Source organism: Canis aureus, chromosome 31, assembly GCF_053574225.1.
Source record: "Canis aureus isolate CA01 chromosome 31, VMU_Caureus_v.1.0, whole genome shotgun sequence".
NCBI lineage: Eukaryota > Metazoa > Chordata > Mammalia > Carnivora > Canidae > Canis > Canis aureus.
In genome coordinates this window covers 32,000,096-32,017,671 of record NC_135641.1, presented here as the reverse complement: position 1 = coordinate 32,017,671, position 17,576 = coordinate 32,000,096, and the positions used below count along the sequence as shown (strand labels likewise).

General features: G+C 39.6%; 1 protein-coding gene across 5 annotated transcripts in view; it reads left to right on the top strand.

The window, feature by feature from the left end:
• Positions 1-17,576, top strand: part of SPTSSB (serine palmitoyltransferase small subunit B) — a 29,124-nt gene that overhangs the window by 5,359 nt on the left and 6,189 nt on the right. For 2 of the 5 annotated variants that reach the window (XM_077880189.1, XM_077880188.1), the window contains exons 2-3: positions 7,399-7,496; positions 16,698-16,822. The gene's annotated coding sequence lies outside the window, so the exon portion shown is untranslated. The remainder of the gene's footprint in view (positions 1-7,398; positions 7,497-16,697; positions 16,823-17,576) is intronic. The other 3 variants (XM_077880192.1, XM_077880191.1, XM_077880190.1) reach the window with 2 other exon arrangements.

Below are 17,576 nucleotides of genomic sequence, written 5' to 3'. Positions count from 1 at the left end.
TAAAATTCTCTCTCTCCCTCTCCCTCTGCATGTGCACTTGCTCTCTCTCCCTCTCAAAAAAAAAAAAAAAAAAAAAAAAGGAAAGAAGTCAAATGTCATTAACGTAGTCTTCTGGAGAACTGGCTTGTAAGTGCCTTATTATCTTTTAGGACTCACCAATTTACTATGTTAATTTAAGCTCAGTGAGGCCAGCTGTTCCTTTGACTTCTAGATAACTCTAGTCCTTTATCAGTTCTTCAGGTCAGTTGTTGAAAGAGGCCACAATAAGTGAGAGAAGGAGGCTACCTAAATCTCACCCAAAAGTGAAATTTGCCACTCAGATGAGCCCAGTTTCACTTACACTAGATCGGCCCCATATGTAGGAGTGTCAGGGGAAAGGAAGAGCTGGACTAGCCACTATGGTCCTCAGGGTACACTGATATGTCACGGCTGGAAAGCATCTCCTGTGATTATGACAGTCTCAAATACAGGAGAAGATCTCCAATAATTAATATGCTCTTCTATTCATCTTTTGTGTTTTGTGTTCCCAAAAACTGCCAATCCTGTAGTAAGAACCAAGAATTGGATGATAGTGCTTTGTCTAGAAATAAGAATATAGGGGATCCCTGGGTGGTGCAGCGGTTTGGCGCCTGCCTTTGGCCCAGGGCGCGATCCTGGAGACCTGGGATCGAATCCCACGTCAGGCTCCCGGTACATGGAGCCTGCTTCTCCCTCTGCCTGTGTCTCTGCCTCTCTCTCTCTCTCTCTCTCTCTCTCTGTGACTATCATAAATAAATAAAAATTAAAAAAAAAAAAAAAAGAATATAAGATTAGTGAGTCTCTGAGTTTAATGGGGCTGGTAAGCAGCGCCTAAACTTGCTGCTAGAAATGGTCATGAGTGCACTGAGCCAAACCATACCCTTTGCTTTAGGGATTCAAGTAAGCCTGCCTGCATCAGGAAAACTCAGAATTTTCTCTGCTCATCAACACAGGCTTATCCTTCTATGTACATGTTTACAAGAGCTTACCATGCTGATGAACATGGGTTCCAGGTGGCTTTTGACCAGCAAGACTTTTGTAAAGTTCTCACTGTCCTATTTTATCCAATTAGAAGATTTATACAAAATAATGTTTAATGTCCAACCAGTTGATTATAAATTAAATACATGTAAAGAAAAGCTTGATCACAGTTATTATTTATTAATATTGCTTTGGTCAGGATTAATAATTCATTTATCCAAGAGATATTTATCGTGCAAGTATCCTGTGCCGGAACAACTCTACGCCCTGAATGAGTGATAAAATAAGCTCCCTTGAGGAGCTTAAACTCTAGGGGGACATCGACCATTTAAAGAATGATTGAAAAAAAAATTATTGTAATAAGTGAATTACAGTGTATGGTAGGAGATGAGGGCTCTAGAGAAAAATCAAGCAGGGAAGGGAATGAGGTACAGTTTTAAACTGTGGCACCAAGCGAGGAAGTAAAATTATGTAATTAGATAATGTGAAGATGGTGTGCAAACCTGGCCATGTGTCTCTGAGCTAGACCATGAGGAGTACTGGCCCCTTGGGAGTCGTGGTTTCCTCTACCCCTCAGCAGTATTTTGCTACCTCGGATTTGCTGCTGTTTTGCTAAGGAAAATATTAGCCTTGTGGAAGAGATAGCTTAATACCTGCTCCAAAGAACTATAACCCAAATAAAACACCACCTTATGATAACAAAAAGTCTTGTTGAGGGAAATCATTAGCCTGGAGTTTCGGTTTTCTTTTGCCCCTCTCTCTTGCTTCGCCCTGGATTCCTATAGTCTGCCAGAGGACTGTGTGGTAAATAATTAAGAACTGCTTTCCCAAAGTTAACATCTTTTTGAAGAGTGAGAGAGGAGGGGGGAGAGGTTGAGAGGAAGAAGACTTTCCAGGTCTTGGAAAGGAGAAGGGAGAACAGAGCAAGGAATCCCACAGAGCACTCGAAAAAGGGGGGGGGGGGGAGCAGAGTCTCCACTTTTCCTGGACCGTCCCAGAACCTCTGTTCAAGGCACCTGTTTTAAGAGACACCTGAAGACACATTGTTCTAGTAAAATGCAATGGGGGTGGCAGCTTTCCTGGAATAGAGCTTTTAGAAAATGGCTTAAAAGGGAAAAGGGACTTGATTTTGTTTTTAAGATTTTATTTATTTATTTGACAGAGAGAGTGAGAGCATGAGAAGGGGGAGCAGCAGAGGGAGAGGGAGCAGCAGAGGGAGAGGGAGAAGCAGACTCCCCGCTGAGCAGGGGGGCCCAATGCGGGGCTCGATCCCAGGACCCTGGATCATGACCTGAGATGAAGGCAGGTGCTTAACCGATTGAGCCACCCAGGGACTTGGGGACTTGATTTTTTTTTAAGTCAAAAAAGAGCATTTATTTCACGCACAGAGTAGAGAAGCATTTAAGCATGTTCAGAGTGAAGTTAGAAATAAGTCAAAAAAAAAAAGAAATAAGCAAAAGACTCGCTGTTATAATGGGGTTACTATGGAGTATTAGAATTCTAATTGATTTATTCCACAGATATTAATTGAGCACTCACTGTGTGCCAGGCACTGGGGGAACAGTAGAGAGGAAGGCCTTGCTTCAAAGACCTTCCTTTGTAGAGGTTACATTATATGCCTTTTGCTACAAAATAGTTGAAGCACACAGTGATGAGGGTGAGAACTTCTTGACCTGCCTGTCCTGACACAGATGGGGTTAGAGTCTCCTTCCATGCCCCAGAGTACCCTATGCTTCCCTGTCATAGCCCTTACCACACTGTGTGGGGATGCTAGCATAACTGTCCTTTCTCCTCCCTAGAAAGTGGCTAGAGGCCAGTGAACATGTCAGTCTTATTCATAGTTTACATCTCTAGTACATTGTTTTAAAAGATGTATTTATTTGTGTGTGTGTGTGTGTGTGTGTGTGTGTAGCACAGGGTGGGGCAGAGGGAGGGAGAGAATCTCAAGCAAACTCCATGCTCAGCATGGAGTCCCACACAGGGCTCGATCTCACGAGGTGGACGCTTAACTGACTAAGCCACCCAGGTGCTCCTCTCTATACATGTTGGATGGATATTTGATTGGATGGATGGATGGATGGATGGATGGATGGACGGATGGGTAGATGAATGATTTGTTAGGTTAAGATCAAAGTTCTTTGCATAGATAGGCAGTCTGGCAGAGTGGTTAAGAGCTGTGTACCCTACATTAGTTGTGAGACTTTGGGTCAGCTTTTAAATTTCTCATGTTAGGGGCTCCTGGGTGGCTTCATTGGTGGAGCGTCCAGCTCTTGATTTTGGCTCAGATCATGATCACGGGGTCCGGAGATCGAGCCCTGCCTTGGGCTCCACACTCAGTGGAGAGTCTACTTCTCTCCCTCCTACTCTGCCCTCCCCCTGCTCACATCGTCTCTCTCTCTCTCAAATAAATAAATCCTTAAAAAATAAAAATAAATAAATTTCCCATTGTCTCAGCTTCCTTATTTACAAAACAGTTATAGAAATAGTGCCTCCTGGGCAGCCCGGCTGGCTCAGCAGTTTAGCATCGCCTTCAGCCCAGGGCCTGATCCTAGAGACCCGGGATCAGGTCCCACACTGGGCTCCCTCCATGGAGCCTGCTTGTCCCTCTGCCTGTGTCTCTGCCTCTCTCTGTGTTTCTCATGAATAAATAAATACAATCTTTAAAAAAAAAAAAAGAAAGAAATAGTGCCTCCACTATAGTGTTAAATGAACTACATAAGGTAATACGTATAAAGCAGTTAGCAAAGTTCTGGGACATAAGTCATTCGATGAGTACTCTACGCTATTATTGCCCATACAGAATGGCAGTTATCTGGGGGACAATTTGCTATTCAAACATTGCATCCCTGCCCTTTCAGCTGCATTATAAGATCAAAGGGTGTCAATTAGGAATTCCTAGCTAACATTATCATTTTGAGTTCAAGATCTCAGAAAAGATTAAAAAGAGAATTTGGGAATTAATATAAGTAGGATATTGAGCAAGAAAATTAAACAGACTAGAAAAAGAAAGAAGTTCAGGATGGCATGTCCAAAGCAACTTTTCTGGAGCAGTAATAACCTCTTCTGCTGTCACACCCAGACCACCCCTTCAGAGAGCCAAAGTACCAGGACATCCCTCTTCTGGAACATGCTCGTGCCTCATAGAATGTCATGCCCCTTAGGTATTAATAAATGTTCACTGATGCAAAAGAAAGAAAAGTGAAAAAGAATTTATTTGAAGTTGAGTCTTATCCAAACCTAAGAGTGTTCTAGTATCCTTTTCATTTCTCTTGCAAATTGAATAATCTTTTTGTGAGAGACCTTTGGTCAGAATTATCATAGCACCTCCTCACAGGTAGTTCCTTATTACCTTCTGAATGAGACCAGATGCCTGTGACCAACCTATGGAAAAGATACTTTCTCTACTCCACAAGGGAGATCTTGGTCCTTAAATTTTTTATAAGATGTTTCATTGCCTAAAATTTTAAACGAAATTTTAAAAAATCAATTGGGCTGGCCTAGTTCTGGTTTTGATAGGCAGGAAAATCAGGTTATAATTTAGGACAAAGGAGTTGTTGCACAGGTTTCCTCCATTTAGTAGAAAACAAACATTTGAGGCAAACACAAAAGAGGTGATATGGTACCCCTGTGACCTTTGGAGTGGATTCTTTCTCCTAGACTCATGGAAATCACCATTTTACCCACTTACATCATATGTCTCTGAAGGATTCAATAGAGTCACCTGAAAGGAATCTCTTCGAAGTAGAAATAAAATGCATGTAGAAAAGAAAAGGAACAAATAATAGTTGTGATAAAAGTTACTCTGAGCCCTTACTAAGACCAGGCATGGTTAAGAATCCTTTACCAATGTGCTGTGTCATCTTCACAGCAACACAGAAATAATCATCACTGTGTTACTGACAACATAACTGATGTTCCCAGAGGTTAAACAACATCCTGAATATCACAGAGTAGCCAGCTCCAGCTTGCCAATTTCAAAATCCACACTTTTATTACAACCAAAAATAATAATAATAATGAAGCAAATCATTCTCCAGTGGGATATTGAATTCTGTTGTGGAAATAGGATCTCAGATTTGATGAAATCTTAGTAATTTCTTCTTAAAACCTTCCTGCTGACTGATAGCAACTCTGAGAAGGTGTGGTCCAGTCTCTGCTTGAACAGTTTCTCTAATGGAAATTTCACTACTTCAACCAGGCAATCATTTTCCCTTTATATAGCTCTTATTATTTAAAGTTTTTCCTGAGATTTGCCTCTGGAAACAATAAAACAATTCCAACCCTTCACTTGCGTGACTGCCTGTAACACCACTTAAAAACTTTCAGATCTTTTAAGACCTCCAAGGTACATTTCTCTCCTCAAATCTTCTCTTAACATTGCCCTTGAAAACCTTCCAGACTTTTCTCCTTCTAGCTTCCTTTGGATATACTTAACCTATTGGAGAAACTGCTTTAACAGCTGGAAGAAGGATGCTAATCAAAGCCAAGGGCTATAGCCCCCTTCTGTCGTCTGTGGTACAGTCTTCCTATAAATATATAAGAATAACTGGCACTGTGGTCTGAATGTTTTCTCCCAAGACCATGTTGAATCTGAACCCCCAAAGTGATGGTATTAGGAGGTGGGGGGCCTTCAGGAGGTACATAGTTGATGAGGATGGAGCCTCTTCATGAATGAGATTAGTGTTCTAGAGGGGCTCCAGAGAGATCTCTTGCCCCTTCCACCATGTGAGGACACAGTAGAACATGCTGGCTGTTAACCAGGAAGAGGGCCTTCACCAGAATGATAGTGATGCTGGCTGGCATCTTGGTCTTGGACTTCTTAGTCTCCAGAACTATAAGAAATAAATTACTATTATTTATAAGTACCCAGTTTGTAGTATTCTGTTACAACAGCCCAAGTTGACTGAGACAATTAGATCACTTATTTATTTGTCCAACATTTCCCAACATTAATGGCTCATAATGAACTTGAAGTCAAATTAAGTTCTTTAGTCTTTTTTTTTTTTTTTTTTTTACTAGAACTGATCATAGGCCACATTTTCCCCCATCTGACCCTTGAACAATTAACTTTTTGAATTGAAGAAGCAAGGCTTCAATTTAGGTAAAACTTCAATTTAGGTAAAACCCTTAAAGTTTTACCATACCTGGAACCCTGTAATCTGCTAAGTCTCTTATAACTCCACCCTATAACTTGGGCTTACCTGCAAATGTGATCATGCATAATTTCTATGACTTAATTCAGATGGACAAAAATGCTACGGTGGTCAGGACAGAATGCAGGCCTGTGAGCCTCACCACTAAAGACCCACTCCCCAACTTTACGATGCTTTACCAATTATGAAGCACTTTCGCAATCATTTCACTTGAATTCTTACAAGTACCCTGTAAATCAGATACTATTGTCATTCTATATGTGAGGACACGAATTCAGAAAGACTATCTGACTTGCCTAATGTGACACAGCTAATAAATGACAAAATAGGAAAAAGCCTTAGGGCTTCTGTTTCCAGTGCCTTTTCAAAAACAGATTTTTCATTTTTTCCCCCACCTTCCTACCTTGTTAGAAGTGAAAACCCTTCTCTCTGTAGCGTTCCAGCTGTTGTCTCTAAATCTCAGGTCGAATTTGTAGGTTTTCAGGATGGTTTGAAAGTAATCTAGGTAAGTTGGTGGGGACAGGTGAGTTGAGGACCCCTACTCCTCTGCCATCTTGCCCTGCCCCCCCCAATTTTTCATATTTTTTTAAAGATTTTATTTATTTATTCATGAGAGACACACAGAGAGAGGCAGAGACACAAGCTGAGGGAGAAGCAGGCTCCCCATGAGGAGCCTGTTGTGGGACTCGATCCCAGGACCCTGGGATTACGACCTGAGCCAAAGGCAGATGCCGCTCAACCACAGAGCCATTCAGATGTCCCCAAAACAGATTTTTAAATACAATGACTAGCGTAATATCTTTTTCCCTTTTCTCCCCTGCCATGGATATCAACAAAGACTAATTAAAATCAAAGAAATTTTTCTACAAACAAAATCTCACTTAAAACCCACTCTATAAAACAGATTAAAAGCTGGCTGTTCTAATAGAAATGAGGTGCAAGACTCTCAGCCTCCATCTCTGTCCCACTTGAGGCCTCCCCTCAACCCTACTGTAGATGGTAACTGGCACCTCATAGTCTTCCACGTACATTCAGAAGTCACTAGCCAATGGCATGTTTTCAAACTGTACCCTTCTCTGAAAACAATTTTAAAAATATGACTAACTTGTCATACCTTGTTTTCATAATATATTCTAGAATTTTGTGGGAGATATCCATTTAAGAGTTTTAATAATCTTTTACATGGAACAGATTTGTTTTAAAGTTTGAAGGCAACTTTGGGTTAATTCAAATCTTTATTTCACAGATGAAGAAACAGCAACCCAGAGAAGAGAAGTAACCCACCACAGGATCATTCCACGGAGGCACAAGGATAAGAACCCAGATCTGGACTCTCCTTGGCAGGTACATTCTTCTAATTATATCATAGAATCTCACTTTTAGAAATCTGACTCTTTTGATGGCAAGATGACATCTTTAACAACACGGAGCTTCTGGATCTCACTTAAGCAACCAACAAACGTTATACCCTTGATATTATAATGGCATTTAAGATGATATGAAGGAATAAAATGTGGCAGTTACTTCAACCAGCGGTTCTTAGCTTACAGACATCACAGGCTCCTTTGAAGTGTGTGCAGAAAAATGTTTATGCACAATTTGCAAGCATCTCAAGAGGTTTATAGATGCACCCTACCACCAAGTGCTTGGCCTCCAGGTTAAGAAGCTCTGGCCAAGCCCAGTACAAGTGCCAGGGTCAGGACTGCATAGTGCCAGCTCCTTTCTTATTTATGGGTCTGCTGGTTAAAGGCTGCTTCTGTTTCAGCATCCTTCATCTTTTATTTAAATGGAGCAGCATCTTATCCTAGAAGACCTTTGATACAAGAGAGCACTAAATGTTTTAATAAGTATTTAATTAACCAGATGGGACATACTGAGAAATATGATAAAATGAAAACAGTTCTCTTTGAAAAACGTTAGCAGCGAAAGTGAGGTTGATCCGTGCTTTTAATAGGACATTCATTTTCTTTCTGTTTCTTTTATTTTGAAGAAAGTAAGAAAAAGTAAATAAAATGAAAAAAACCTAGAATACCACTAATTGCCTGACCACTTTGATGAACTCTGTGGTAAATGGGAAAAGGAGCAGGAGTTGGGACAAAAAGAAACAGACTTATCTTCCAAATTGATTGTTTCTTAATCCTTCTCTTTGTCACAATGTCTTAAGAGATTTATGGTTCTGAAATGGTTGGCAAAAATGTCTTCACTTCAAAATAGTTTGGGAAGCTCCAGTATTACATTGAAGTTACTGATAATGAGGCCTGAATTTTACGGATTCAAAAACATGCATTGGATACTTAGCGTTTGTAAGCACCGTCATGGGAGGCAAGTATGGCAGTGATAGAAAGATCACCTGGAGTGAGAATCCTGGGGCTGAGTCCCCGTGTTGTTTCGTCTTTGGCTTTTGCCAATGGGCGAGGTACAAAAAGTTAATGAACTTCAGTTTTCTCATCTTTAAAATGAAGTGATATTTTTTTATCTCCTTTAGGACAGCCACAGCAGAATTGAATAAACATACTAAAGAAGAATATCTCTAAAAGGGCCTCTAATTGAATGAAGTTCAGATGCCTTGTCTTAAAGATGAGATCATTCTGAAAAAAAAAAAAAAAATGAGCTCATTCTGTTAACCTATACCTGGTATTCATAGCTCAGGCTACGATTAGTAGTATTGATAGAGTGTGCAGCGTGTAGTCACGTAGTGTGTAAAACAATGTATAGTAACCATAACAGTTAATATCATTTAGCTCTTCCTATGTATTATTGCAAATACCTTACACATTTTAATCTTTCCAGAAATCTTATGAAGTTCTGTTATGATGCCTAATTCCCATTTGAGGAAACTGAGTCAGGTGGTTGAGTAACTTAGCCAGGGCCAAACCCAGACCTGATCCAGGGCCAGAGCTCATCACTACTCAGCACACACACCACCTCTTGGGAAGATTTTCACCCAGCTCCCCATGTGCTTAATGTTATTTCTGTTGCCTAAAGAGACTTCCACATTATAAAATTCTAGTGTTTTTAGAGATCTGAATTTGTTTCCTAGGGCTGGTATAACAAAGCACTACAACATTGGTGGCTTAGAACAAGAGAAATGTATGCTCTGATAGCTCTGGAGGCTGGAAGTCTGAAATTGACGTTAGCAGGACCACGCTCCCTCCAAAGTTTTAGGAGAAACTTTTCTTCTGCACCTCCCTTGCCAGGATTCATAACTTAATTACAGCTACAAAGACTTTTCCCACATAAGGTCAAATTCACAAGTTCCAAGATGTGGACATATCTCTTTGGGATCCACCGTTCACCCTATTACGATATCTTTTTTTTTTTTTAAAGATTTTATTTATTTATTCATGAGAGATAGAGTGAGAGAGAGGCAGAGACACAGGCAGAGGGAGAAGCAGGCTCCATGCAGGGCGCCTGACATGGGACTCCATCCCAGGTCCCCAGGATCATACCCTGGGCTGAAGGCGGTGCTAAACCGCAGAGCCACCCAGGCTGCCCCCTATTACGATATCTTAATTGAAAAACACTATGTCTTGGGAGATTCCCTCTGGTATTCTTTTTCTTTTTCTTTTTTTTTTTAATTTTATTTATTTATTTATTTATGAGGGACACAGAGAGCTAGGCAGAGACATAGGCAGAGGGAGAAGCAGGTGCCCTGCAGGGAGCCTGATGCGGGACTGAATCCTGGGATCACACCCTGAGCCTAAGACAGATGCTCAACCACTGAGCCACCCAGGTGCCCCTCCCTCTGGTATTCTTGACCAACAAACCCACATTTATTCAAAGACGGAAAAGAACATTTTATCTCACCCAATTTAGGCCTATAGTTAAATTGGTTATAAAATCTGCTGGCTGATTAAGAAATGACAAATACCCACCATTTGCTTCAACATGGATGGAACTGGAGGGTATTATGCTGAGTGAAATAAGTCTATCGGAAAAGGACAAACATTATATGGTCTCATTCATTTGGGGAATATAAAAATTAGTGAAAGGGAATAAAGGGAAAGAAGAGAAAATGAGTGAAAATATCAGTGAGGGTGACAAAACATGAGAGACACCTAACTGGGAAATGAACAAGGGGTGGTAGAAAGGGAGATGGGTGGGGAGTGGGGGTGACTGGGTGATGGGCACTGAGGGGGGCACTTGGCGGGATGAGCACTGGGTGTTATGCTATATGTTGGCAAATTGAACTCCAATAAAAAAAATTAAAAATAAATAAATTAATTAATTAAATCTGCTGGCTGAAAATATTTTTCTTAATATACCCAGTTGCCACTAGCCTTCTCACATTTACCTGGAACTCAAACTTCTTTTAAGTGGGTAGCACTTGTTTGTTTCCTAAGAACTTTGTTGAGTTCCAGGTAAATGTGAGAAGGCTAGTGGCAACTGGGTATATTAAGAAAAATATTTTCAGCCAGCAGATTTAATTAATTAATTAATTAATTAATTTTTAATTTTTTTATTGGAGTTCAATTTGCCTGGAGCTCAGCACTTGTCCACTTTTCACTAGAATCATGCAAGGTAGCCATGAACTTGGGAGCAGGTGAAAGAGAATGAAGCCGGCAATACTATATCTACACTGTTCTTGTCAGGAAAACGAGAAACCCACTTGGCTAAATTGTCAATGAGACTTTTTTCTTTTAGTCTATCATTTAAGTAACCCAATTTTAAGTACAAGATCATAAGATTTAGAGTAATTGCCCAAAAGCAGCAGCATGTTTTGACGTATCTCTGTTAACACCTGCCTTTCTTTTTCCCCTTCTTCCTTTGCCCCATCTATTCCCTTCCCCAGAAACTAGCTGACCTAGAATGCCAACCAACCCAGTAGGGAAATGCCCCCTGACCTGTGGGTTAGCAGAGAAAACACCTCAACAATGCTTTATCTCCATGACCCTCGGAGTCAGCCTACATTTCTACTCATTTGCCTAAAAGCAGTAATAACTGAGATACAGAGCAGTTCAGTTGAAGGCAGTGAAAAAGCAAAGACTATATTGCTACTGTCACAAAAATCATGCCTATAGGAGTTCAGTGTTGCTGGTCACCAAAATAAGAAAAACACTGAACTCATCACCAGAAGCATTCCAAACAGTGTAATAAGAAGTAAACAATAAACCAGAAGAATGAGAAAGAGGAGGAAGGATAGAAAAATAAACAAAAACAAAAAAAAAAGTTTTATAAGCAAATATTCAATGTTATCAAAAAAATAAATTTGCAAATAAAACCACTGTTAGTACATACTGTTGGATATGTCAGTTGACCAGCTGCCTATCAAACAGATTTCCATCGACAGAATTCTAGGAGCAGGTGCTCAGCAGGTATGATTGTGACAAGTCGGTGTTGCAGTAACTCACCTTTTTTGGCATCAAATTGTTCTTGGAAAGAAGTTTCCTGTTTCTAAAGACACATCAAATATACTGATGATAGAGATGAGATAGAGGCTTAATTTTTCATGGTCAGACTTGCAGCTCCTAAGAGAACTGAGTCCTTAGAAAGAAACAGTAAGCACATAGTTCCTTTACCAAATCGTGGGTTTGAGGGCCACGAACTGGGGAAGAAAAGACAAAGGTAGGACTGTTAGGATGTGCACGGAACACAGTTGCCTAGAAAGGGCTTTGTAATGACAGTAGAAAACTTTTGGCCAATTTAACTGCCTTTCCACTCTTACTTCTTGTTAAGTGCTCTGGATACTGGGGTTTTAGAAGCCCCATATTTCACATCCTTGAATAAGCATATCATGGAATTTACAATTCCCACAAGTACTGTATTCTATATACTGAATTTCACTGAAGCCAAGAATACACAGTAACATGTCATCCCTCCTCTCAGAAGGCTCTTTATAGTTTGGCAGTCTCCGATTTTCCTACTATATCCTAAAAGTCGAGAAGAAGGGAACTCCACTGGGATCTCAGAATTATTATTTGAAGACTTTTAGGGTTATTCATTTACTCAGCTTTGGATGGTACATCTATGTGATTTTGCTCAGCTAGTCATGGAGAATCTTAATAACTTTTAATGCCAAAAATATGTATTGTTCAGACTTTTTTTTAAGATATTACTTATTGATTTGACAGAGAGAGCGCAAGCATAAATGTGGGGGAGGGCCAAGGGAGAGGGAGAAGCAGACTCTCCACTGAGCAGGGAGCCTGACACAGGGCTGGATCCCAGGACCCCGGGATCATGACCTGAGCCAAAGGCAGATGTTGAACTGACTGAGCCACCCAGGTGCCCCTGTTCAGATTATTTATAATGTTTAGAGGCACTCATTGACATTTAAAAATTTTAATTGTGGTAAGATAAACTGGATGTAACATAAAAATTTACTATCTTAACCATTTTTAAATGTACAGTTCAGAAGTGTCAGGTATATTCACATTGCTGTGCAACCAGTTTCTGGAATGTTTTCATCATGCAAAACTAAAACTCCATACCCATTGAACAACAACTCCCAACTTGCCCCTTCTTCTAGCTCCTGGTAAGACCACCTTTCTACTTTTTTCTCTAGGAGTTTAACGACTCTAGATATCTCCTGTAAGTGAAGTCAACAGCATTTGTCTTTTTGTGACTGGCCTATTTCATTTGTCATAATGTCCTCAGGTTTCATCCACATTGTAGCAGGTGTCAGAACTTCCTTCCTTTTCAGGGATGAATAACATTCCTTTATGGGTATAAACTACACTTTATTCCACCATTCATTCACCTGCCAGTGGACATCTGAGTTCCTTCCACCTTTTGGCTCCTGTGAATGATGCTGGGTTAACATGTGTGTACATTCACTGATTTTTTAAAAAATTATTTGTAATGACTTTAAAGCCATGGTTAGTGCTGCAACTCTGTTTACATTTTTACCTCTAAACATAGCTTGGCAGACCCTGGGAATAGTATCTTCAGAAGGAAAAGACTACCCAGGAGCTATACTCTTTCCTTCATTATAGGATAATAGGGTTTTTTTCTTTAATAAAAATAGTAATGAAGAGGTTCATCCTAAGAAATGACATTCTAGTTAAAGCTTGGCTCAGAAGCCCTACTCTCTACTCCAGTTTTGGCAGAAATAAACAGGGGTACTTGTTCTTTTTCTGTAGGAGTGAATGAAAGACACCAGGAACGACACAAGATATATCATCCCACTTGTTGCAAATGTCTCTTCCTATTCATAAACCTATTCAACATTAATGTACTTACTGATTTTTTTTTTGGTTTCAAAATATTTATCTTCTTTTTGATGACACAACATAGAGACTGATCCAATGTGAACTTAGTATTTCTTAAACTGTTATGAAATTTTCTTTTAAAGTCAAGTTCCAAATTTTCTTTCCCAGACAGAAGTCCTTAATTCATAAACCCCTCTGGAATCTGTCAGAAAATCCCAAACAACAACAGTTCCTTTGAAATTACACTTATTGAACACATGCCATGTTGCCCAGTGGTCTTAGTTGATGGGACTAGAAATACATGGTTTCTATTGTTCAGCTTTTGTTAGTGTCAATGAAAATTGGAGACAATTTAAGGTTGGTTCAGACAGTCACAAAAACACTGCTCTTGCCTCTAATTCAAACCAATACTGTACCCACAACAACCTGGTTAAATTCTTGGTGAGACTTTTTCCTTTTAGTATTATTTATTTCAGGAACTCACCTCAAGTAAAAGATTAGAAAACTTAGTGTAACCTAATTGCCCAAAGCAGTAATATGCTTTGATTTAACAATGGTTTGTTTCTTCCTCTCCAAGGAACCTAGAATTGTTGAGATCTGTCACTTGTGGTCTGATTTCTAATATCAACCCTGGTATCAGCATGAGGAATTGGTTGCCAAAGGATGGCTGGAGAGGATTCTAAGATGGAAAGGAAATTCATAGGAAAATGTTAAGCAAGCATGAAACTTTCTGTGAGGCACAGAAAACATTGGCATCATCCACGGAAAACTTAGAGCTGGATATCTGGAAGATATCTGGAAAGTGGGAGGCCAATAAACTGCTACTATGCCTGATTCTTACATAGACACAATATGAGATTTTGCCACTGATCATAGGAACTTTGTATCTTTTGTGAATCAAATTGTGTTCACATAAAGCAGCAGCTTGCAATTAGGTCCCCAAGACAAGAACTATTACATAAAGTTGTGCAGGGCACAGCCCACACAATGGTATGTGGTAGCCCTGCCTAAGACTCATTTGAAAATGTGCTCAGAGACTGCAGTGCCTTTCAGGTAGTGGTTTGTGGTAATCGCTATGTACATGTGTTGTTTTATTTTTTCAAAAATATTACCAGGCGATTCAACTAGCAAACCCAAATGAGGGTTGAGGTTTTTTGGTTTCTTTTTCTATAAAATATACATAGCACTCCGTTATAGGTAACCATTGCTTCACAAAGGCTCTTTGGCTCTGTAACTTAGGAAAATCTTGCAGATAGTTTAAAGTTGTACCAATCCACAAGATACAACATTACTATGACCATGACTATGACTTCTAAAGAGCTCAAACCTATCCCTACATTCCCCACCACATCGCCGAGACAGGCTTAGAGGCAATTAAGAATTATTTTCATTTTATATAGACAGGCTGTGACCCAGAAAATTTTGGAACTTGTTTAAGGACATGAAGTAAAAATGAATGAATGAATGTGTGAATAGAAAAGAGTAAAGCTATAATAGAATTCAGGTCTCCAGATGTTCCCATCCTGAGATTTTTCTCTATTAGAACAATTTTTTCTACCTGCTAATCTTATATTATTACTCACCTAGAGTAAGCGCTTGTAAAAGCCATTTTAATGGGCTTTAAAATCACTTCACAAGTGTTTTTTTTTTTTTTTTTTTATTCCCCACAGAGTCCATGAACTTTTAACAGTATGAGAAGAAGAAGAAAAAGCATTGGTTGCATTGAAAAAAATTTAGTACCAACCTCTTTCCTTCCTATAAAAAGACAGATTGTACTGAATTTGCAAAAACAATCTGCCTAAAACTCATTGCCTGAAAGCAGACAATGAGAATTCATAAGTACCTTTTATGTACCCCACATTGTGCTGTGGAAATATTATATAAGTACAAGTGTCATTGTGGTCCCTGTCCTCATACCATTTACAATTCAGTCAGCTGGCCAGCCAGCCAACCAGCTCACCAGCCAGCATACAAGTATCCCACATTCCAGGCACTGGGGGAAAGAGATGACTGGGCGTATCCCCAGTCCCCAAAGACCTCATAGTCTACTACAGAAACAGACTGTACATGAGAAATTATAATATAAGTGCTGAAACGTTGCTCCAATTATGACACACAAAAGAAAGCAATATATTTTCCTCAGGAAGGGTAGTTTCCTGAGAATATTTCATAGAAGAGAGGATATAGAAGCTAGGTCTCAAAAGTAAACAGGATTTTATCCAGAAGAGAAAGGGCACACGAACATTTCTAAGAAAAGAAAAGAAAAAAAAAAAGATGAACAAAAGCATGGGAGCTTAAGAGTGAATGGAATTCAGCAGGAGAGTTCAGAGATGCTTCTAGAGAAGTAGAAAAATCATACCGTGAAGGGCCTTACAGGAATATTCCATATCATAGGAAATGGAGAGCCACTGAAGGGTTTCAAGCAGAGAAATTAATCTGTGATTTTAGAAAGTTAATTCCAGCATCAGAATAGAAGGTTGTAAGATGAATAGGGATACATTGGTAGGATATTTCATTAGTCCAATAAGACATGGAGAGAATCCACAGCATTGCCCAATAAAATTTGCTGCAGTGAAATCTTCTATATCCATGCTGTCCAGTATGGTAACCGTGAGCTACATGTGGCTACTGAGCACTAAATATTTAAGCTGCCCCATGTGACTAGTGGCTGCCATAGTGGATAGTGCAGAGGCATCTTAGAGAAGCTGGCACTTGAGTTAAGCCCTAAAGGAGGGTGTTTCCAACTGCAGGTTTAAATTGCTGTAGCTCACGATTGGGATATTTTTTAATGACCTAAGAGAATAGCATAGAATGGAGTAGAATTAAATCAAATCAAATAGAACTTTTTTTGTTCTATTTGAGTAGCATGCACCTTAGAGTAATGCTGTGAGGGATATTTCTTGCAGTTATAGAGCTGTGTGTGTGTGAGAGAGAGAGAGAGAGTGTGTGTGTGTGTGTGTGTGTACTGTGGATCACAATGTAAAATGTGCTTTTCCTCTCTAGTCTGTTTAAAAATGTTTGAAAGCCATTCCTTTATGAAAGGGTATTATTTAACTGTGTTCAGCGTTATTAGCAAGACATCCCCAGAAGAGCAGAGTTTTGTTCACTGGAGTTTAGAATAGGACTAACTCTGGATTTTCAAGACTTTCCTAATTACTATTTTGCCTTCAAAAAATTAATAGCCTTTATTGTTTGGAACAGCTTTAGGCTTACAGAAAACTTGAGAGGATAGTACAGAGTTTCCACATGCCCTGCACCCAGTTTCCCCTATGAAGATCTTACTTTAGTATGACACGTGTCACAATTAATGAACCAATGCTGATATGCTATTGAGTAAAGGCAATACTTGACTCATATTTCCTTAGCTTTCACCTAATAGCCTTCTTTTCTGTTCCAGGACTCCATCCAGGATAACACATTACATCTAGTTGTCATGTTTCCATAGGCTCCTTTGAGCTGTGACGGTTTTTCACACTTTGCTTGCTTCTGATGACCTTGAGAGTTTCAAGGAGTACTGATCAGGTATTTTGCAGGATGCTACTCTGTTGGAATTTTGTCTGATGTTTTTTTTCTCATGATTACCCTGAGGCTGGGGGTTATTTGGGGGAAGACCACAGAGGTAAAGTGCCATCTTCATGCCATGATACCATGGATAGATACCATCAACATCATTTATCACTATTGATCTTGGCCTTGGTCCACTGGCTGAGGTAGTGCTAATCAGTCTTCTCCACAGTCAATTTACTTTTGTAACCCCCTTGTCAAATAGTACCCTTTGAGAGGAAATCACTCTGCTCCTTTTAAAAATGAATTACTTAATTAAAGGGAAGCTTAAACCTGAGTAAATCATATTGAGTTCTTTCCAAAGAAAGCTGCTTCCGAGTACAGACGCAGTCTCTTTTTAGATACAGCATCTATCTCTGCAGCAGGCAGGACACTTTCTTCACATCTCAGATTTTTCAGGTTCCAAATATGAAGCGCTCTCTCTCTCTCTCTCTCTCTCTCTCTCTCTCACTCACACACACACACACACACACAAAAGCTGAGTGATTGACGCAAAGTTCCAAAATAAGTAGGAAAGGAATTAACCCAAAATCAATTTCAGATCCTTCTGACTTTTCTTCTCAGCCCCAGATTCTGACGTTTTAGAAATAAATTTAACCTAAAATGTGTTAGGATTTTTATTCCCCCACGAGAGAAGATTCATTTTTAGCTAATGTTTAGAAAGGGAGATCCCACACTGAGAAAATCTGGTAATTTGGAGTACCTTCTTTAG